Below are 17,100 nucleotides of genomic sequence, written 5' to 3'. Positions count from 1 at the left end.
GGCGCAGTGGTTGAGAGTCCGCCTGCCGATGCAGGGGACACGGGTTCGTGCCCCGGTCCGGGAGGATCCCACGTGCCGCGGAGCGGCTGGGCCCGTGAGCCGTGGCCGCTGAGCCTGCGCGTCCGGAGCCTGTGCTCCGCAATGCCTGAGGCCACAGCAGTGAGAGGCCCGCGTACCGCAAAGAAAAAAAGAAAGAAAGAAAGAAAAAAAAAACTAGAAATGAATGATAAACACAGAAATTTCTTCTATTGAGAAATTAAAAAGAAAACCCACTCGTATAATTTGTTAGTAAAAGAAGAATAGCAATCAGAACTTCAGGGTGACTGAGCACATTTGTGATGGAAACACTTTGTGATAGAGCACATGCAATACAGTTCAAGTGGTGCTCAGAGGAAATTTTATAATTATAAGTACTTAAATTAAAAAAGATAATGAAAACAAAGGAAACATTGAACTCAAACCCTCCAAATAATAAAATAAACAGAAGAGAAATATAAGGAAGGGATTAATAATGATTTTTTAAAATAATAATAATAATAATACTCAGATTTCCTGTCGTCCTGTGTAGAACTTTTCCCACCGGATCACCCTTTGAGCAAGGTGAACAGCTGGGCATTCACTTTGGAATCCAACCATTTATAGCTGTGGACCTGCAGTCAGGTGTTTTAAATTTTTTAACTTCAGTGTCCTCTTTTGTAAAATTGCAATAATTATTATCAACCTGACTTCCCCAATGAAGTCACATTTACTAAAATATCTATTAATATTAATCTGCACTAATATAATACATTAATTTAATAATAGAGTTCAATTGTATTACTAGAATAATATGAATATTTATTGAGTCATATTTATTCTTTTTATTAAAAAAAGAAGTGCAAAGAAGATAAACTACTGACTGAATCCAATGTAAAAGTATCAAAATTCTGAGGAAGAAATAAGAAATCTTCCCCCAAAGGCAGAGAGATTTGACAAGTAATATCTTTCCTAAATTCTGCTCCTTGTTTTCTTCTGAGCCTAGGAGTCTAGTGGGGTAGAGCTGTCTGTTATCGCAAAGCAGCCCTCGTCAATAATTTAGGAAGCCTCCAGTATCCAGCCTGGTTGGCTCTCCCTGCACTGCAGTCCGGGATTTGAGCTGCACTGCTGATTCTCTAACCTAGCTCTTCACTACCACATTAAGAATGCCTTTCGGTAATTATTCATATTTATGTAAACTATCTCATATATCCAAAAAGGGGAGCTGCTTTAGATGGTTCTTCAGTGAGCTTTCTAACTGCCAGACAAAAAGTCACACCCGTTTGCTAGCTAGTGACCAGCGTGACCTATGGATTAAGAATGTACTACCTTATGACGTTATGGGCAAGCATCTGATGGTTTTTCCAGTTCTGAAGCAATTTTTATTAACTTCCTAGGATTTCGAGGGTAGTCAAATCTAATTTGTAAGGACACACGAAGTCAACAGGCCTATGAAAATGTCAGGAATTCCTTGCTAAGGACAAATGTACATGGGTCAAATGGTGAGTCTGAATCCACTCAAATTTCTCACTGCCTTCAATGTAAATCCTCAACTCAAGCAAACAGCACTATTCGCCTACTTCTAGCATCCTCCCTCTGCCTGTGATTAAACTCACTCAGACCTGGAATGCCTTTTCAACTCCTCTGCAACCATAAAAGTAATGGTTGCCGTTATTACCTAATACGGTACATCTATTCCCAAACTTAAGTCACTAAAGGAATTGTTGTCTCCGTTTTACAGATGATGAACCAGAGGCTCGAGAAAGTTAAGCAGTGTCTGCAAAATGCACAACTAGTGATAGAAGCAGGATTTAAATTCTGTTTAAGTCAAATGCATGCTCTTCCCATTATGCTTCTTCTCTCAGGACTAGCTCAAAGCCCACCGCCTTCCAGAAAGTCTCCTTTGAGCATGCAACTCTGAATGACCTCACACTTCTTTCTTCTCCACTCACTGACTACTTAGCACACTTTGCCTGGTGGTGACTCCTGGCCTCTAATGCTGTCTTCCACTCAGCCACAAAATTCCTGGGGACAGAATATGCTCTTATATTTCTGGTATATCTTACCTCTCTTCCACCATGTTGTATATCCCATTAAAATAAAATTTTTTGGTAAGGACAAACATCTACTTGGATGTCCTATTGATCTCTGCATACCTTTAGACGTTTTGAATACTGCTGTGTACAAAGTAGACATCTAAAAACTGGATGTTGACATGAATATAAATTGGATTTAGACTAAATATCCATTTGAAAGACAAAGAAAGTAGGATGCAAAGAGGTTAAAAGTCAAAATTCTCACAGAAATTTTCTGACAGGGCTAGGTCTCTTGATTCACTGACCAGTGGATATTTTTCCCACATTATATCTAGGGTGACCTTTCAATTTATTGCCCAAACTTTGACATTTTTAAGAGTCAAAGTGAGTAATATTTAAAATTTTTCTAGGACAATAGGCATAAACTACAATGTATCATCACCTAATTATTCCTCACCGCCTTTACCAATGGCAATAAGGGCTGCACATGCTTATCTACAGTGCATACAATGTGCCAAGTGCTGTTCTGAGATTATAAATACTATCTATGATATAGTTATAGATATACATGTACATATAAAACAACTTGTGTAATCTCCTTAAATAAGTACTATTATTATTCCATTGTACAGATGAGAAAACTGAGGCACAGAGAGGATAAGTAACTTGCCTAAAGTCATACATCTAACAAATACTGGAGCTAAAGATTTGAACTCAAATAGTCTAGCTCACAAGCCATTGCTCTTAACCACCACAAAATAGAAAGCAAGTACTCAATAATATCTGATGGCTGTTTATTCCTAAGGTCACTTCCCTTGATCAAGGTGCCATTATTATGGCATAGTAGAAAGAGCCCAGGGTCAGGAAGCAAAAGAAATGGAACGCAGTGTCCACCCACCCTCTGAATCACCAGGTCACACTCCTCAGTCTTCCATCTTTAAGAGTGCTAGCCTACTCTTGAAGTCTACTAGCTTGAGAGACTCCCTTTATAGGATCGATGGATATGATTTTACTTCAGGGTTTAACATGGCCTAGCACCTGACGCGTACTGAGAGAGAACTCACCTTAGTCTGAGTCCTGAGGGACAGTTAGCCTTGACTTCTGAGGGCCTTGATGACAATATGCCAGGTTATTCACAACAGCCTGTGAAATTGGTACAGCATCTCCAATTTCAGATGGGAAAGGAGAAATTCAGGAAAACTAAATTATTTACCCAGCGTCACACTGTTATATGGAAGTATATGGAAGGCCCAGGATTGGAATCCAGTCTCTCTAACTCCAAAGCTGTGATCATTGTACTAGAGCACTCTGGCAGACAAATATCACTTAAGTTCACAAACACAGCTTGTTTTTCCAGCTTCTCGATTTCATGATTCACTAGTTCTCTGGGTCAGAAGTAGTAACATCCAGAAAGCACAAGAAGCATTGTTTGGGAAAGGAGCAAGGCCGGAAAAGAATTCCATCCAATTCAAGCAGCGTTAGTACCTGTGCCATCCCTATTGCTCACATACGCTTAGAAACTATATATAATAAAGGTGTTTATGGAGACACCACAGAAGTATACTGCTGAATTTCTGAGGTTCTGTGGTTGCCAGGGAAACAATGATCTCTTCTTACTTACAGGAAAGCTTCTTTAAGAGTGGGACATGACTCAGAGATATCAGGAACTGGAATCTGTACAGGGGAACTGTCTGTGTGAAGCAGGCAGAGTCATCACCATACCTGTCTGACTTGAGTTTCCTAAAGTCCATCTCCACCTCCCGAAGATGCTTCCTGCACAGATGCTGCGGTATGGGTGCCACCGCTGTTATTCAGTCTGCTGAGGGCAATGGGTCCCCAGCCCAGTCTGGTTTCTTTAGAAATCATCCCCCCTCTCAGTGAGAGGCACCAGGACCAGCCCAAAAGGGCACCTTGGGGGATAAGCAGGGCTCTCAGATATAGATCCTGAACCATCTTCCTGGCCCACCTTAGAACTGGCTCCATTCCTGACTGGCTTTGTTGCTGGCTTCTCATTACAGTTTCTGTTTATGTCCCAATTTCCTTTCTGTTCTGACCTGCAGTGTCTGTCCCACTCCTGGAGATCTCCGTCTTCCCTCATCCAGAATTTGGGATTCTGCAAGACAACCCTACAGGAGTCAGTGTTCCCCTAACCCCTGTTTTCATTTCAGCTCTCAGAAACTTTTAGGTAACCCTTGCCCTTTACCCAGTAGCCAGAATGGCTACCGCCATGGGGCAGAGTCAGCTCAAAGAAAGGGTCTTAATAGTCACAATTCCAGCGCTTAGCCTGACGACATCCTCCCCTCTCTACCTTCTCAGTAAGAGGACAGCCAGCCCTTGCTGTCCTGCTTGGGCTGTTCCCTGTCAACCAGCTTTGGACAGCTGCAGCTGTCAGAGTGTCTCCTCATTGCTCTTGGTCCTGCCCTTTCGGCTGCACAAAGTCTAGCCCCACCCCTCTGGCCCAGGAAGTTCCTTGAGAGGGGCGCTGGCCACCCTCAAGCCCCCTGCCCCAAGCCCTCCCACTCCAGCACCTCCCCACAGGACCACACACCACTCCTGTCAATATACAGATGGTGCTCTAATCCCTCACCAGGAATTTGGCTTCTTGAATGGAACGACCATAGAACATCCATGGGACAACATGGGAACATCACATCCCATTTTTCCTGAGGTTCCTCACTGACACCCCTCACATAGGACCTCAAGTCCTCACTTGTGTTTTCAGGCTTCCTTGTCCCTCCTTTCCCTCACTCTGAGTGCTGTCTACTAGGGAAATCTCAGTCCTTTCCATGCCCATATTTCTACTTTGCACAAGGAAGCAGTAACTTTCCACAGTCCTTTTCCCTCCTCCTCTCTAACACTGTCCTCTCAGAGTCAAACAGCACGTATTGCGTACTTATAGTAATCTCAATTCTGACCAGCTTTATTAGGATTTCCTGGGGTAGATACTCTGAACTCTGCCATTGACCACCCACGGGTAAACACTGCCTTGGGGGAAAGAGAGTCCCTTCCCTTCTCAGCTATAAGAGTACCTGTTCAACTCCATGCCCTTAAACCAGACCAACTACCCCGAATCCTATGGACTACTCCCTAGTGGCCAATAAAAATGAGCCTTGGACATTCCAGCCCCACTGATGACAAATGTCTCTGAACTCTCCCTTCACCCTTCTCCTTGTCTCTCACCTCTGGAACCACCCTTTATCTCCTTGACTCCCAGCTTCCAGAATCGGCCCCACACTAGTCATGCCTTGCAATGAAACCCAGGTTTGCTTTTGGCTACTGCTCTTGACATATTTCTCCGACAAGGTATGTGTTCCCCCTCCCCATTGTGTTAGCTTGCTTGCCAGCGACCCGCACAGTTTGAACTAGGCAGGCACCAGTGCACACCCCATGCAATGGGTCAAGTTTTGAAGATACAGCTAGACATGTAAGATCCACGTCAGCAGTGACACCAAAAAAAGCGCTTGTGTGGAAGTCACAAGCAGTGACTTAGCCCTGCAAAGCCTCTTTGGGTCAGTGGGAGCTTCTCACCGAGTTGCCAGCCATCGCTCTATGCACGTGCTCTTGTCTGTTTTCCAGGCAGACAAGCTGATTTCCAAAGCCTAACGCAGAGGCAAAGGATCCACTGTACATCCAGAGTCACTAACCTCCTTCCTGGTCAGCCTCAAAGGCGCTTCTGTGGGTGCTGCGGCCGGCTCTCTAGCACACAGGCCGAAAGGACCGATACCCACTCAATGAAACCTCAGTCTGGCCAAATGTGAAGTCATTTCGTTCACTATGCAGAGATCAGTTACACCTCATGAAATTTTGGCCAGAAAATTTTGTTTTCATTTGCAGAGGTAATGATGGCCTGACTGAAAAAAATTATAGCATTTTAAACAATACTCCAGTAATAATTTATGCATCCATTGCACAGAAGTCTTATTAGATACAGACTACGTCTGATGGAATCAAAATCTAATCAGAAGCCCCTATTGCAAAATATCCAGCTGAAGACCCAGGTGGGAAAGTAAGTCTGTGGAAGGACAAAAATGAAAGCAGCAAACAAGCAGAGTTTTATCCTTAGAAAGCATATGTTGTTAACAATTTTTAGTCACCATTGGAATGTTGGCTTGTCAAAAAGAAAAAAAAAAAAAAAATATATATATATATATATATATATATATATAGAGAGAGAGAGAGAGAGAGAGAGAGAGAGAATTAATTAAAAACGGAGCCATCTTACTCACTTATCAGTCTTTTCCCCAGGAGAGGACAAACTCCTCTAGGGCTAACTCCCTAGCCAGGCATAAAGACTCAACAACTGAACTCTGTGTCCTTGTTCTCCACTCACCCCTCTCACCTCTTAGGTTTCCTCTGTTCTGAGCACCTCATCATTCTTCAAACACGACTGAACCTATTCCAATGTCTGGACCTGATTCCTCCATCCTATATACAAGGCTTCCCATCTTTGCCCTTCCCAACTCTTCCCATTAGTGAATTCCAAACTAAAATTCCTCCTCCCTCAGGAAGCCTTCCTAAATAGATTCAACCCCCAGACTTCTCCCCCTCTTCACCCATAGCGTATACAGACTGTGCCAGTAAATTAGAAATAAAATTGGCCCTTTCTTAGTAGACTGTCTCAGATTATTGTCTCATTTAACTCCTGAATCTTCTAATTTAAGACTGATCTCACTCACTTTCAAAGACATCGGCAACCACTTCACATCCATTAGGAGGGCTCTTATGGGAAAAACAGAAAATAAGAAGTGTCAGTGGGGATGTGGAGAGGTTGGAACCCTTGTGCACTGGTGGTCGGAATGTAAAATGGCACTGCCACTGTGGAAAACAGTGTGTCAATTCCTAAAAAAATTCAAATAAAAGTACCACATAACCCCTATTACCATATGGTAATAAAAGTGTCATATAATGTAAGTGAAAGTAATTAATGCCACTGAAGTCTACACTTAAAAATTGTTAAGATGGTAAATTTTGTTATGTATACTTTACCACAACAACAACAGCAAAAAAAAAAAAAAGAGAAAAAGACTGAGACTGAAGGAAGAAAAACTTTCTTAATGTCTCCTGTGCTAAGTGATCTTCATAGACTATCCTTTTTAATCTTTGTAACAACCTTGATTTTAACCCCGTATCTCAGAGAAGCAGATGAAGCTGAGGCTGAGTATGTCAGTAATTTTCCTATGCTTTCCAACTTGCAGAAAATGCAGATTTGAGCATAGGCCTATCTGACCTATGACCACTGCTCATATGTTCCTCCTCAATGCTTCTCCTTCCTTATACTTACGCTCCATCTCCTCACATACAGCTTACTACCCTGAGAAAGGGGAATGTGCCTTAAATGTCCATGCCTCCTCAGTAGCATAGCCAAAGCTAAAATAGGTGCTTCAGAACTGTTTATTGAATTGATTCTCCTCCTTGCTTACTTAGGCAGTGAATGACCCAGAACTGGTGGGTGCTTCGGTGTCATTTTTACCTGAGATTACTGGACTCAACTCATGGCAAATCGGCGATCAGCCAGGCTGCCAGGCTGTGCCCTTCTCCATTGCAATCTATGATCTGACAAAAGAAAGAATCTATTTTAGGATTTCCCACGTCCGCTGTGGTTCTGAGTAATGCCTGAGGTTTGTTATCTAGCAATTAAGCAAGAAAAGATGGGAAATTGTATTTACAGTTTCCGCACTGTTGAGCTTTCTATACCTAACCTTGAATACTTAATACTGTGCTGAGTTATGACCCATCAAGGAAAGATCATTTTATTTATAAAAAAGGAAACAAAGCTTAACTCTCAGTAGGATGGTTACCTCACAGAGAAAAGAGAGTAGAACATACGTTTGTAAATTGTAAATGTTGAAAATGAACAATAAACTACTTCTCTTACTGAAAGCGAGGACTTTTCAGATCTTCTCTTGATTCCTAACCTTCATCAAAATAGTAATAATAGTACTAATGTCTCATTTTCATGTCTTATCCATCTGGAAAGTCCCTACCCTAATAGCCGCATACTCAAATCTCATCTTCCTTCAAGGTTCAGCTCCATACCCTTCTTCCATGAAGACTTCTCTGACCAACTCCTCATCTCCCTTCTTTCCTGCCATCTACCTTGTCCAGTAGTCTGTACTTTAATTTGCTAATGCTACTTATTTAAATCTCACAACTTCCCTTTAAACTCGGTCCTACTTCAGAATAAGAGAGTTTATTTCTTTAAACCATAGCCCAAGACATTGTAGTCACTCAGTAAGTATGTACTGTTGACATATACTTCACATATTGTGTTTATTACATTTCACTTGTATATATAGAATGCAGAGTTTAAATCTATCCAGTATCCAGGGCAGAAGAATATCTACAGTTATTGCCAGTAATATGGTTTTTAAAGGGCTGCCAGTTTTACTTGGGAAAACTATTTACGATGAAATATCCTCTTATGCATTTATATCACTGGACCCAGAAGAAGCCAGGACAAGCACAGACAAGCGTGGACAGGATGTGGTACTTCCTGGGAATGCTGTTAGATTCCATTTTTAAGGCTCTTCTAATGTTAAGGGCAGGAACTTCAAGAACATGTAGTAACCTGGTTAAATATTAATGTTCCACAGGCTAGGAGATGAGACTGATGTTTAATTTTCAGTGCTTTACTTCCCTGCCATCTTCCAGACAACAGAAAATTAAATTCTCACTTTACTGCAGTGCTTTTCAACCTACCTTCAGTTTAGAATCCTCTGTGGTGATATGGAAAAACACAAATTCCCCAGCCCTACCTCCAGAGACTTGGATGCAATTGATCTGGGCATCAGTATCTGTTGAAAGATCCCAAGGTGATTTTAAAGTGTAACCAGAATTGAGAACCACTGATAAAATGTTTGATTTATCAATTCCTCACTCTGAACCTACCCTAAGTGCCAAAAAAAAAACCAAAAAACAAAATTAAAAGTAACAATCCAGCCTCCATGCTGCCTCAGAAAAATGGGAATTTATTAGGTTTTAACAGAAAGAATATAGTAATAAAAGATATGGTACAGGATGGACAAATGCCCAATGACATTTCCAAGTCAGGGTACCTTGGGTCTTAGACACTTCTTCCTCTGCACAGAGCCACACTGTGGCTGTTAGAATAAATACCTATGATTTTTTTGAAATCAACCAAGAACAGACTTCCCTGGTAAGAAGTTGGCAGTCCTTACCACCCAGAAAAATGACACCAACGTATCACTAGGCATTTCAGTCTTCATTGCTTCTGAGTGACGGGATATTGAAGCCACGTAAGACTGCTTCTTGCCAAAAGCAGAGGAAAGGTCATTTTTTATGTCAAGTATTCCCTTGAACAATTGGAACAAGTTCACAACTGGGATAGAGATGGAGGCGGAGATAGGGGAACTTTATGAGAAGGCACAGATTTATTGCTGATCAAATTATGGTCAGAAGAACCAGAAAGCACCCCCACCGGCAGCCTGGACTAAATTAGGCTTCCCGGGGTAGGCTGGGCTCTTCCAGAAAGACTAACAGACCTGTTCTCTTGTTGCATGAGATGGACTGCCCTTTAGAGTTAGTCAACAAACAACTGACTTGGTTACAGGGGGACTACTGGTTATAAGAAGAAAGCACAAAATGCATTCGAAATGGTCCATTTTGTAGGTGAGATGATTAAAAGAAACATTTTAACTCAGAACATATACAAAATGGGGAAATCTAAAGAGGTATAACAAGAGCATTGGGTCAAAAGCCCCTCAGACCATATATCCTTTGGGTTTCAGTTGTCCCTACATGTCCCTCAGGCACCTAAATTTCAGCCAGTGAAAAATTGAGCCCAACTCCTCTCCTCTATTCTCAGTCTTGGATGGTAGCACTACCCAGAAGCCTATGTTAGAAGCCTAAGCTTTACCCTGATTTTTCCTCCATCCATCCTCCCATCCATGTCCAATTGCTTACCAGGCTTTACTAGTTTCTCTGCCTTGAACTAGGCCTAGTTCAAGTCAGGCCTTTATCATTGCTTGTCTAAGTCATGGGTTACCAAACCAGAACTCCTGGAACAAATCCTGGCCCTCAACCTGTTTTTGCAAATAAAGTTTTATTTACATATCATCTAGGACTGCTTTCAAGCTACAATAACAGAGTTGAGTAGTTGCAATACATAACATACATAGTCCATAAAGGCAAAAATATTTACTATCTGGCTCTTTACAGAAAAACCTTGTTAACTCATGGTCTATGTCACTGCAATATTCTTCTAAAAGGTTACCCTACTCCACCCTCTCCCCTACGTCCAAACTTTATCCCTCACGCTGCTAATAGAATAGTATTTCAAAAATAAAACTCCAATCACTTCCCCCCATAGCTTAAAAGGATGGCTTCTCATGAAAAGTAAGATCCAAATTGTCAGCCTGGCACTCAAGACCCCACACTATATCTTCTCACCCAATCCCAGGTTCCCTCAGCTCGTTCGTTCTCTCTTCTGAGCAGCATAGCTTTTCTTTCCTTGGGAAATCTATGCTCCAATTTGACGTGAAGTTCATTCAGCCATGTTTCAACTCACAGAGGGCTTATCATATCATCATTTCAAAAAGCAAACACTCCCCTAAAGGAATTTACTTTCCAGTTTATTCTACTTACTTTATTATGTAATGGCCTTGATAGAGAAGATGATCAGAAAGCTTTTACAGAAGTAGATCTTCAAGGGGAAAGAGTTTATCAGGTGTTAGAGATTAGGCAAGGGCTTCAGAGACAATTGTTTGAACATAGTTTAAAAAGGGAAGGTATTCTTGAGAAACAACACAAAGTTTGCTGTGTGGTGCTGAATAGCCTCAGATAAGGACAGAAAGGTAATCTGTAAAATTTTAATGTCATAGTAAGGACGTTGTACATATCCAATACCAGCCAAAATTCTAATGACGGCAGGATCTTGAAAATCATCCCACATGTGGAAAACCAATCCAAGACTGGTAAGCAAGGAAATTCCAGGATTAGATTCTCCTTATAAAAAGGAAGCTGGTGAGAGTGAGACATAAGCGAAGAAAAAACTAAAGGCAAAGAATCCAGTATAGAAGTAATTATAATAGCCCAGTGGAAAATGAAAAGGCCTGAACTTGGGTGGTGGCAGTTGAAATCAAAGATGGAATTAGCAATTAACTGGATCTAGGAACTCTGGATAAAAGAATGAATGCTGAATCTAAGGCATCTAGTTTGTACAATTAGCTAACTGGATAGAGGGACTTGTAGCCAAGATCAAGATTACAGGAGAAGGACCTGATTTGGAAGGCAAGTGGCAGATGCAGATAATAAGTTTCATTTATACATGTTAAATCGCAGATGCTGGAGATTATCTAGGTGGAACTACCAAGGATGAAGTTAAAAATGTGTACCTGTTCCTCCAGTGAAAACCTGATGCTAGAGATTGAAATACCATCAAGTTTGGGGAGGGGTAGCAAGCTTGACAAAATGTAGCCATGTCGTCTTGGCTTCAAGGTTGCCCATAAGCATCTTGGTTCATGATCTTGGTTGGCTCCATGAGCCTCAGGAAAAGAAATCGTAAACCAATCAGAGAAAAAAAGTTCTGATTCTCTCAACCAGAAACTTTAAAATGAAATAGAACTGAAGAGAATGAGACCACTTAGAATTTAAATTCAGTGTATGTTTTTGAAAATAACTCACAAATAAAGAAAAGGGAGGGGTATTACATAAGAAAATGTTAAGAGAAGATTATTCCTGAGTAGGTCAAAGGCCTAATTAACTGGGTACCAGTAGATCTGGAAAGTTAAAGAGATGCAAATTCTCCACATGAGATGAGGAGGTAGCTGCATCTCTGCTTCCTGGGAGGGGTCATCCCAGTTTTGCTGTAACAGGACCAGGAGGCAGAATGGTGAGCTCTACCTTCAGGAGTAAAAGCTGAGAGAAGAAAAATGTTTCTATGATCACCCCAACGGAGTTAGGAACTAAAAGCCAAGGGGAACATGAAACTGGGAACTGTGATACTTTGAAATTTTGGCTTTCCTTTGTTTCTTTCTCACTGAAATCATCCATAAAGCCCTTATATAATAAAAAAGGCCTGTAAATGTATTTAGGGGTACAGTAAAGAAGGAGATAACTCTCAGCAGACAAGACCATGCTCTGCTCTACAGTAGTCTGAAGAGAGGGAACCCAAAGAGATCAAACAGGCAGGGATAGCCATTAAAGGAGAGAAATGCAAGCTGAATTTCTAGGTTCTACATCAAAGAAATAAAGGAGATCCTGAAATGTCAGCCTATAATTAAGAAAGGGGCCAAGAAATAGCTCTCATTCTCTCTCATATTTTTAAAGAGCATATTATGGAAGGTACCAAAAAGACAATGCATCTAATGGCAAAATATAGTGTGTCACATATTTACCAAGGAAGGCTGGAATCCAGAAACCACTAAAGTTTCTAGAGACGATCTAGGGCAATATTGAAGGGGTTCAACGGTCAAGGAATGGCTAGATCCAATACTCAGGTTGAATAATTCTGATGGGATAGAATTAAGGCATAATACTCAAACTTAAGTTGGCTTCCTCTTCTCCATGAAGAATAATCTCAGTTTGTTCACTCAAGAAACATTAAGCATGTATTTGTACAAACTACTGTATTAGATATTCACAGAAACACACACAGTCTCTACACTTCAAAGGGATCACAGTCCAAGGAAGGATACTAAAGCCAAGTGAAGACAAGGCCACAGACAAAAATGAAGTCACATGAGAGCACACGGGCACTGTCAGGCCCAGTCGAATCCCCCAACCCTAAAGTGTGATATACAGCACAGACCCACTGCTTGTGTCTCTGAGGCACAGAAGAGGATGAGGGAGACGCCCAAAGATTGGAAATGAGCAAATGTAATGACAAAAAGAAAAAAATGTACGCCTCATCAACAGAAGACCCACAGGTTGATATATTTAGACTGGTCAGCTGTCAGGGCCAGCCAGGCTAACAGGGCCAGAGGCTACATCTTGGCTGCATTCTGATTCTCTGTTGTTCCTTCCTCTTTTACATAGACTCCTGGAAAAAGAATTTTTGCTCCTTCTTATGAAGTGACAAGACACAGTGGAAAAAGCACAGGCTTAGCAGTCTGACTGATCCCTCATCCTTCACTTGATATCTATATGATCTTGGCTACATTTTTCAACCTTCCTGAAACTGTTTCTTCATCTATGAAATGAGAATAAAAGTTCTGCCCTCAAGTAACTTAGATGAGTGTTAATGATTAAAATGGTCACATTTTAGCCAAGTAACCAAGCCTTAGCTCTGCCTTTGATAAAATGCATTGGTAGAACTTAACTCTTCCTATTTAAAATGCAGTATCCTCAAAAGTATATTTTTGTGTGCATTTATCTAGATTTCTTTTGCTCACTAATGAAACAGGATATAAATTCTTTACCCCATCTCTGTAAGTTTTAAACCATGGCGGAATGAACAAATCTTGTGTGGTGCTATTCAAGACCCTGAGGCCACTTAACACCTCTCCCCAATATAACAACCCCCTCCAATTTGTTTAACTTCAGTGAGCCACGAATTACTCTTAGAAACATTGTCCCGTCCATTTGTAAAGTGGTTTATTACCATTTATAATTTTATAGAAAAGAGTATGTTTATGATTAGATGTTCATATGAAGCCACTTAAGAAATAATTTTTTTTTTTCTAAGCTACTGTAACCTTGCTTTTCCTATAGGGTTAAACGGTCAGCCAATTTGTTAAGTTAGTAAATCAATCTACAAGAATTAATTAAACTCTTACTTTGCGCTCATTGACCGCTCCTTGTGAGTTTTTGCATTTACTTAGGCAACTTTTCTGAAGCTCAGCCTTTCCATTTTAAAGTCTGAAATTAACTACGGTATCTTGATTTTACAGCATAGGAGCACAGCCATGATCAATATATTTAAATGAGATTATGGCAAAACATATTGGTGCAGTAGGTAACGTAGGAGCTGAACTTGAGGGATTTTTTTTCCCCACCCCTAAGACTACAAGAGGATCTCTTCCTAAAATCTGAAAAAGTCTTTTCATGAACCAAGGCATATTAGTTTCTTATGGCTGCTGTAACAAATTCTCACAAACTCGGTGGCTTAAAACAACAAGAATTTATTCTCTCACAGTTATGGAGATCAGAAGTCCAAAATCAGCATCACTTGGGCCGAAAAGCAGGGGTTGGTAGGGCTGTACTCCCTCCGGAGGCTCTAGGAGAGAACCTGTTCCTCTCCTCTTCCAGCTTCTGGGGCCTCCAGGCACTCCTCGATTTGTGGCTGCATCACTCTCATCTCTGCCTCTGTGGTCACATTGCCTTCTCCTCTTCAGTCTGTGTCCAACTTCCCCGCACCCCACTCTTACAAGAACACTTGGGCGTTTAGGCCTACCCAGATAATGCAGGGTAATCTGTCCATCTCACAATTCTTAATCATATTTACAAAATCTTTACAATATAGGGGAACATTTACAGGTTCTAAGAATTAAGACCTGATATGTTTGGGGACCATTATTTAGCCTGCTGCACATGGTATAAGTAAGAGCCAGCTTCCTGACTGTGTTTCAAACTTGTGCTTAACATACCTTTAGGCTGGCTTCACTAGCACAGCTAGGCCCTCTGTATGACCTTCCCGCTCTGTAACTTCTTTGCTCATGTGTCTAATCTGATTACAGACAACAGCTCCTGCCCTGACTCTCCTGCTAGTGCAACGTTTGACACACTGTTTTAGGTTCCAGGACTCCCACGCGGCAGTTTTTATTACCTCCCCTTCCCTCCTTACTCTGTCCACAACCGCCTATTCCATGGTCTCTGCACAGAAAAGCATTGCTCACCCACTCCTGCCCTGAGATATTTCTGGTTTAGGCTTTGAGCGTCTCCCTATTGCAATCAACCCCATTAATAAAGTCTTAAAAAAAAAAAAAAAAGAAGTTCTGCCCTCAAGTGTGTTGTAAAGATTCACTAAGAAAATTTAATATTTAGTTCAGTGTTTGGCAAATAATAGCTAATCCATAAATATTATTCGTTATTATACTGTTAACCCTTTGCCCTCAAGTACAAGCATACTTCCCTTAACAACTTCTGTCTGGTGTAGTTTCTCCCTGTTTGACTAGGAAGTCACACAGATGTATTTTTTTTGTAGCAGCTATAGCAACTCTGCCACCATCGTAGCTCAGGAGACGACTGGATAGGAACTGTGGACACAGTTCCCCAGCCTGAAGACCTTGGCGGTCCACTCCTCTCCACGCTGCCCTCTGCTGACCACAGACAGTCACTGCAATTGACCTTTCAGGTCCTAGCAGTGTCAGACTATAGAAGAGATCCTTATCGCTGACAGATTTCTAGAATTAGTTGTTGATAAACAGGTCATTTATAGTCATATAGCAAAGAAGAAGATGACCACCAAGGGTCAAAATGAACTCACTAAGAAACTATCTCCTGCTAAATTAACATCATTCTTCTGTGTAATGGCATTATTAGTCTGATTATTAGAAAATATATTAAACAGAATTGCCACAAAACACTTGCCAAATGTTTTCTAATAACCTTGTGGAAAAGGTGTAACTATTAGGTGAAATAAATATCAGACAGGAGGCTCCACGGCATGGATGAGTAATCGAACTGTAGAATTTATGTTAATGAATCTTGAAGGTTGCTCCAAGGCTCCATCAACAATCCTATCCCACCCAACATTTTTATAATTGACATGAATGAAGATAAAAGATATATCGTATTTTCCAGTGATACAATATTAGGCTGAACAGCTCATGTGATACACAGACTCCACCTTCCAAAAATCTCACCAAACTCAATTTAATAAATAGTTACTGAGTTGCCTCTATCTTCCAAGCACTAAAGACAGATTGACAAACAAGGACTCTACCCTCATAGAGTAAATGCCTTGCAGAAATTCAAAACTGTATCTGGAATCACCTGCATTAAAATATTGGAAAGCAAGTCATTTTTTAATATTTGGCCTAAACAAAACATACCTGTTGAAAGATATAAACCACAAACAACTAGTTTGCAATACACAGTCTAAATCAGCAATATTTACTCAGTGACTAAAATTACTATTTAATCATAGGTGAAAGTCACAGAAGAATTCATATAAACGTAAAAGCTCCCTGGACATCTGTCCTAGTTGGATCATATATGGATAATTGTAAAATGGACAGAAACCTATGCTGACAAACTAGAGAGTGGCCAGTTTGGTGACCAAGAGGGATCTAGATATCTTGCCTCAGGAACGCTCAAAAAAGACCATGTTTGTTGGGTTAGAGACAAGAAAACTAAGGAAAGAGGCAATGTGTGTTGTGTATGTGTGTGCACACATGTGGGCATATTTGTGATAGGGATTAAGAAGCAGGTAGCTTTTTTCAAACACTGAAGATATGTCATATCCTTCACCATAGTGGACTGTGGTAGATGGATACAGTTTTCACTACAAGTACACTTTCCTTTCACTGTGTCTTCTAGTAATGGAAGCCGTTTTCCTGTGGGAAATTTATTCCACATTGTCCAGGTAGGGCTAAGTGCTAGGCTTCCCCCACTCCAAGCAACATCCAGCTCCGATTTGGGGTGTCACATGACCTAACCTTCTTCCACTAAAGTTTTTCTAGTGTTATCAGGAAAAAGGTACTTTCGTTGCTCTGAGAGACCCATTAAGGCTCACATAAGCCAGGAGCTACCAAGGATCATCTTTTCCATCACTTAGATCCCAACAGTGAGAAGAAAAAAAAAGAACAGAGAAAAGTAGAGCTCAGAGATTTAAAGAGGAGAATTGCTGTGATATGGTTTAAGTACCCGTTTCCACCTTACATGATGTTACACCAATCACTGTATCTTTTCAATAAGGTACTTTGAGGCGGTTTCTATTATTTACCCTAAAACAATCCTGACCATTATTTTCACTAAATACTAAGTACTTTATGAACTGTGTCTTCCTTACCCATCTTTATAACCCAGAAGGAGGCTGATTTTGACTCAGTTAAGAGCAGTCTTCCTAAAGACTGGCATTGTTATGGACTGAATGTGTCCCTTCAAAGTTCATATGTTGAAACCTAATCCCAACGTGATGCTATTAGGA

Source organism: Kogia breviceps, chromosome 11 (genome assembly GCF_026419965.1).
Source record: "Kogia breviceps isolate mKogBre1 chromosome 11, mKogBre1 haplotype 1, whole genome shotgun sequence".
Taxonomy (NCBI): domain Eukaryota; kingdom Metazoa; phylum Chordata; class Mammalia; order Artiodactyla; family Physeteridae; genus Kogia; species Kogia breviceps.
Note: the sequence above shows the minus strand (reverse complement) of the source record.